The sequence below is a fragment of the Capricornis sumatraensis genome, chromosome 12 (genome assembly GCF_032405125.1).
Source record: "Capricornis sumatraensis isolate serow.1 chromosome 12, serow.2, whole genome shotgun sequence".
Taxonomy (NCBI): Eukaryota; Metazoa; Chordata; class Mammalia; order Artiodactyla; family Bovidae; genus Capricornis; species Capricornis sumatraensis.
Genome location: NC_091080.1, coordinates 24,633,198 through 24,639,909, shown reverse-complemented (window position 1 = coordinate 24,639,909; position 6,712 = coordinate 24,633,198).

Below are 6,712 nucleotides of genomic sequence, written 5' to 3'. Positions count from 1 at the left end.
TTGGCAGGACTCACTGGCTTGTTAAATAAAGTTTTATTGAAACAAAGCCTGACCATTCATGTATGTGTTACCTATGGCTGCTTCCGAGCTACAAATGTGTAGCTGAGTAGTCTCAAGGCTCTATGGCCCACAAAGACTAAAATATTTGCTCTCTGGTGTCTGCCGAGAAAGTCTGCTGACCCCCAGGGAGGAAGGCAGACCCACAGGTGGCAGATGGAAGCCTGAGGACTGGATGATTTTCAAAGAAAGGAGCTGAGACTTACTGCTCTATCTTCACAGTTTGCAGCTGAAACCTGATGATGAGTTGTGAATGATAAAGGAGATCACTCAAATGATATTTTGCCTCCAAAGCAAATGTGATCCAGAGTGGAGTAACTGCAGACTGCTAGGACGTTCTCGTGTCTGGAAGGAATGAGAACTCTCTTCCAGCACACATGTCTCTCTATGTGCTTTCTTCCCCTCTGAAGCTGTGAGCACACTCTGTGCACGGCCTTCCCAGACACAGTGTTTGATCTGTCATGATGCCCTGGGAGGTGAGAATCTGGAAAAAGCCCTTTGCATTTCCACTGCAGATGGCTTCCCTCTTACAGAGCTTTTGAGGGTCAAGTCGTAAGCACTCTGCGCCCCTGTCTGTGTTCTTCTTAACGACAGAGATGCGCAGGACCTGGAGCAAAATAAGACACAGTCTTAGAGTCGCTGAGCTCTGCAGAGGGTCCCAGATGCTTCCAATGTGAGAGGAGGGAGGCGTTCTCATGCATCAAAGTTGATGCCGTGTTAGGTTTGGGAATATTGCCTCTGAGTCCCCATTTGATTTAATTAAACTAAGTCTGCTGGTGAATTGTTTCCCAAAGGCTAAATGAGTAGATGGGCAGCATTAAAATCATATGGATATTGTTTTAAAAATACCCCATCCCTCCCCTCCAAGCCCACCCCACAATAACTGTGCTGCACAGCAAGTGGATGCTGACAAGCAGGATCTGGTGTTTATGTCCCAGTGTGTCAGTGGATTCAGGGGGCGCCAGGTCTCTCTGTAGGATCTGTACCATAAATCTCCAAAGAAGAGCTGCTTAATGTGCTCCGGGAGGTACTGCTTGGGGGTGACCGAGATGAGAGGTCAGGTTCTCATCAGGATTCAGGGTTCTGACTTTCTCACCTCACAAGCCCTGCTTCTCTGTTTCCCGTGAAGGGCTTGATTTTCTCCTGAAGAGCAATATTTTTCACACTGTGGGTTGCAATCTACTCATGGTTTATAACGTCCTTTTAAGAGGGTGCAACCAGCTTCTTAAAAAAAAGGACTAGATAAAAACCAGAGTGCATCATATGTGTTAAGGATAAGAGTTGTTCCGTGATAATTGCTTTAGTAGGTGTGTTGTATACCCAGTTGCCATGTGTTTCTTTTTTTCTGCTATTTTACTTATTTTGGCTGCACTGGGTCTTCATTGCAGTGAGCAGGCTTTCTCTAGTTTTGATACGAGGGCTTCTCTTGCTGCAGAAGCAGGGATTCTAGAATGTGAGGGCTCAGTAGTTGCTTCATGGGCTTAGTTGCCCCGTGGCACGTGGGATCTTAGTTCCCAAACCTTGGATCGAACTTGCATCTTCTACATTGGAAGCTGGTGGATTCTTAATCACTGGGCCACCAGGGAGGTCCCTACCATGGGTCATGGCAAAAAAATGTTTATAAATCTCCCTTGTACATCCATGACCCTAACTAACTTAGCTCTGGTCTCCACGAGTAGAGGGCTCAAGGAAGAAGTCACCAGGGAGGGCAGATTGTCAAATACAAGAACTTCTGGGAGGTTCCCTGGAAACTGACAGAAAGCCAATTGCATAACCCGGGGAGATAACTCCACCACAGGAAGTTTTACGGATGGCAGACGACTCAGCCCACCACACCTGTCACCTGGCGACAGCTGGGTTTACCTAGAGCCCAGTCTGGCCAAATTTCAGTTTCCATTTCCTTGAAATGGGGATAATCACCCTATTGATTATTATTGTTGTGGGAAAGACCAAATGAGGCAGGGAAAAGACTCTTTCCAGTAAAGGATAAACCTCAAAGCTCAGAACCGGCCATGGATTTCACGATGGTCTGATGGGTGTGCTTTTGTTGGCATTAAGGCGGGGAGGAGGAAGCCTCTTAGATCAAGTCTAGGCCCCATGGGAGTCAGAGAGGGTGTAAATGGGAGCACAGACCAGGGAACCCTTACAACAGGGCCCTGGCCTTCGGCCGGCTTCTTGGCAGGCAGCCATGGGGTCTGATCTCACACTGATCTTGGTCACCAAGAAGAGGGTGGCCAGACAGAGCCCAGATAATGAAGGGGCCAGCTAGCAGAGCACCTACCGAGCACAGCCCTCAAGTGGTGGAGAATGTCTTTTGCCAGCTCTGGAGGGCCTTAGGGTGGGGGTGGAGGTGGGCACAAGATTGGTAGCCTGTCCTTGCAGCAGCTAATTTCAGAACAGCCCTGACACCCTCTCCTCAGTGGGAAACAAAGAGGAAGGAGGGGAACTCGGAGGATGGGAGAAAAGAAAGCTTTCAAGAACATCACTGAAAGGTCTGGGGTGAAGGACTCTTGTGGACAAAAAGCCCCCGCCCTCTATTCCGAAGGGCCACTTATAACAAAGACCCTTTAAGTGGTAACGAGAGGTCCTGGCTGTTTCCTCCATTTTTGTTTTTAAAACTCTCACACTTATTAGGGTTTTTCTGATGGCGCAGATGGTAAAGAATCTGCCTGCAATGTGGGAGACCCTGATTTGATCCCTGGGTCAGGAAGATCCCCTGGAGAGGGGAATAGCTTAACCACTCCAGTATTCTTGCCTGGAGAATTCCATAAACAGAGGAGCCTCGTGGGCTACGGTCCATGGTGTTGCAAAGATTGACTAAGTGACTAACACACCCAATTATTAAGGGATGAAATAAATAACTAAGAAAGCAAAAATGGAATTAAAAAAAAAAAAAAACCAGCGAAGGCCTGTTTAAAGTTGCATGGTAAGGCTCTTTTATCCTGCAGGTGATCTGGGCATCTGTGACCTCTTTAGGCAAAATTAGAAGTCCCAACCAGGGGACAGATCCAAAGATCCCCTCTGCAAATTGTCAAATGTGTGGAAAACACAAAGTCCTTAAGAACTGCCCAGGCCTTCCTTTCAGGTGTAGACCTTGAGGGTGGGTAAATCTAGCCCTGGTTCCAAGGCCACAGATTCCCTGACTTTCCCCCGTTACATAATTAAGTCCCCCCACCCTACCCATCCCCCTGCGGAGCTATCTTGACACCTTTTCTCACTGGAAGATGCATGGGACATAAGGTTGAACAAAGACATTTATTTGTAAAAGCAATTCCCAATGGAGCAGAGACTGTCTCCATAGAAAGTAAAGCAGTGATCATGGGGGGTCCACATGCAGACATTAGTGAAACCCAGGGCGAATCCAGACAGACAGCACTGCTGCAGACACCAGAAAGCTCCCCATCCTGCCAACTGCAAAGCAAAATGTCCTTTCCGCTCAAGAACACGGATGTACCGAGATGTCCTGTGAGAAAGCAATTTGGTCTGACGTCCACGATGAAGTGATCAGGGAACAGCTGAGGGAGCCTTTGTTTGTTTGCTTTTTCCTCTTCTGGGTGACTTGTCGGCTTCCCACAGATACCCGGCTAAGAGCTGAAGTGGTCCTCCACCCTCCAGCGGGAGGGGGCAGTGTCAAACCCCCAGGGCCGGCTCACATGCCCATTCTGATGCTCTGAATGATCTGGAAGATAGCTGGACGAGGAAAACAAAACAGTCGCTCAGACACCCGACAGCACACAGCTGGAAACCCAACCCCACTGCCAGCCCCGCTTTGCTGACCCGGGGCCCTGGGCCTGTTAGCACACAGCTGATTAGAGATTTCCTAACAAGGAGTTAAGTTAACAAGAGGTCAGTGAACTTCTTTAAAAAGGCAGTCTTGCTCTGTCTGCTGATGGATGCCGCAGGGATTTATGGATAACTCCTGCTAATTCTACCGAGAGTGGAGGCCAGCAAGCCCTCAGATGCTGAGAGATTTGCCCCCCCTCCTCCGTCCCCAGGAGGTTCTGATGCTGCTGGGGAGTGGGGAGCAGGGCTTGCGTGCGGGCGGGGCGCTCGTTTAACAGGTCATCGACGCTGCCTCTTCCCAAGGGCTGTGACCTGGAAAAGAAGCTGCCCTTGAACAGGAAGGAAGGCCAGGTGCTGGGAGCAGACACGCAGAGCTGGGCCCCCCGGCTGCTGATAACCTTTCTATACAAGTGCCTCTTCAGGTGGCCTGGAACTTTCTGAAATTCAACTTGAAATATACCAAGAGCCACACTGATTTATTCAGGGCGCTGTCCTCAGTAAGTGGAACGAGCTCCTTCCTGATAAACCGAAGGGGTGGGTAGCCTGAATGTCCAACAAACAATTCCTGGGGCCCTTCCCCTCCTTATTTGGGTTAGAGCTGATTGGAATAGTTCCCAGTCTGGTTTGGTCGAAAGGGTTTAAATGTGTCCCAGGAGAGGAAGGTCCAACTTCTTTTTCACATCTTTCCCAGATGTAAAATAGACAATATGGGTTCATCGTGGTGAAGACAATCACGATGATAACTGCAATGAACATGTACGGAATGATTTTTTTTTTTTTTTTTTGAGGAGCATCTGGGTACCATGTAATCATCTGTAAACACAGAACAAGCAGAGGTCATTTCAGGGGTTTACCCCGTCTCTCCTTCACAAAGTCTTCCTGGAATAGACCCAGGAATGCTGCATCCTAAGTAACAAGAGTGAAAGAGGCGACTCAGAACCCTCAAAAAACAAAGTGTTTGATTTTATCATCTAACTTTAGTGAGCTATTATACCATGGGCCGGGCACTGTGTTTGGGGATCCAAAGATAATTCACAGGGGCTCTTTCTTGGACAGCTAGATTTGAAGGATAGATTAAGTATGAATGAAGTTGGGTATTGTTTTTTTTTTTTTTACAATTTTTTGTTTTTGATGTGGACTATTTTTAAAGTCTTTATTGGATCTGTTAAAGTATTGTTTCCATTTTATGTTTTGGTTTTTTGGCCACGAGGCACATGGGATCTTTGCTGCCCGAATAGGGATCGAACCCACGGCTCCTGCAATGGAAGGCATAGTCTTAACCACTGGACTGCCGGGGAAGTCCCTGTATGGGACTTTAGTTTATGGTTTTTCATAAACTAAAAAAAAAAAATCCCTGTGTACATCATCATGACTTTCCTAAATTGGATATACACCCAACGTGATTTAATATTAGGTTTTCATGAATGTTCAGTGTGACCATATAAAAGTGATAACTGGTAAGTCTCTGCTGTGATATTGTTACAATGGATGCACAGTGTTGGATCTGATCCCCAAACACCTCCAGTCAACTATACATCCTGGGCTCTCTTTTACGCTTCTCAGTGGTTATTTGGGCTCAAGGATTCTTGTGTCTGGTCACATTTCTGGTGTTACTACACCAGTCTGCAGTGGGCCCTCTTCTATTATTATGGGCTGCAGACTAAGTCGAAAACAAAGACTGTTGGAACTACGTGTATAACTAGCGTCAATCGGTTGTATGTGAAGGTTGGACTCTTTTCTAGATAAAGGAGTTAATTCAACAAGTCATGATATTTAACCCTGGCTGTGCTCAGAGGTTTTCTTGGCTTATTCTGCTTTTGGGGTGACTTTTGACAGGAGAAGTTGCTAGATGGATGAGAAAGTACTCGCCCAAATGTATAAGCTTGCTGGAATATGGATGTTTCCGTCTTCCTCTAGCAAAGCTAATAAGGAATAAAAATTAAATAAACATTCTGTGTTCTGGCTTCACATAGGAGTCCTAGGAGGCAGCTGTATATTCAAGCACATTAACAAAAAAATATTTACATCCGCCATGCCTCAGGCTTTGTTCTTGGGATTGGAAAATATCCCTAATTTGGACAAATGGGCTTAACTTTAGAAGAGAGTGTTAGGGTCGGAGGGAACTGGGATTGACTCTCTGCTCTTCACTGACCAGCCGTGTGACTGCATGAATAATTTAACCTCTTCATGCTCGTCTCCTCTGCTGTGAAATGAGGACCATGTTGCTTGCTGCATTAATATAGGGATTAAACATATGATATAGATGAGGCTCCTCACATATCAAGGTTTTGGTGCATGGGAGCTATTGGAATTACTAGTTACTATTACTACAATGATGCTTGTGGCTTCTCTAGGTATGCCCATGAAGACTGGAGCTCAAGGGCTATTTACCATCTGCCAGAGTATGAATCTTTGGAATTCACAAAATAGTTTTGAGCCCTGATTTCTCTAATTTATAAAACTGTAGATAATATGTACTCCAAAGAATTGCAAGGAATGAATATGATGACGTAAGTAAAAGATGCTCATAATAGATGCTCCAAAATGTTGTTTCTCTATGAGATTTATTCTTAGACAACAAATCGTTATCAGCAGTATATAATGTAGGTCAGTGACTAGGAAGCAGTCTGTGTCTTAGTCCATCAGATCCCATTTAAGTTATTCCATGATTTCGAAAGTGCTGGGTAATGATAAAACCACTCAATTCTTTTTAAGGAACTGCTGCAAATTTCTCTTAAGAATCTTAGACAAAGCTTGCTTACCTCAGAGTAGCAACACTTATATTAAAACTTACCTATCTCTGTGTCTGCTTTAAAAACTAAGGAAAGGTCATTCTTGACCCTTATTGAATCCATGAATTAACATGTAAAAT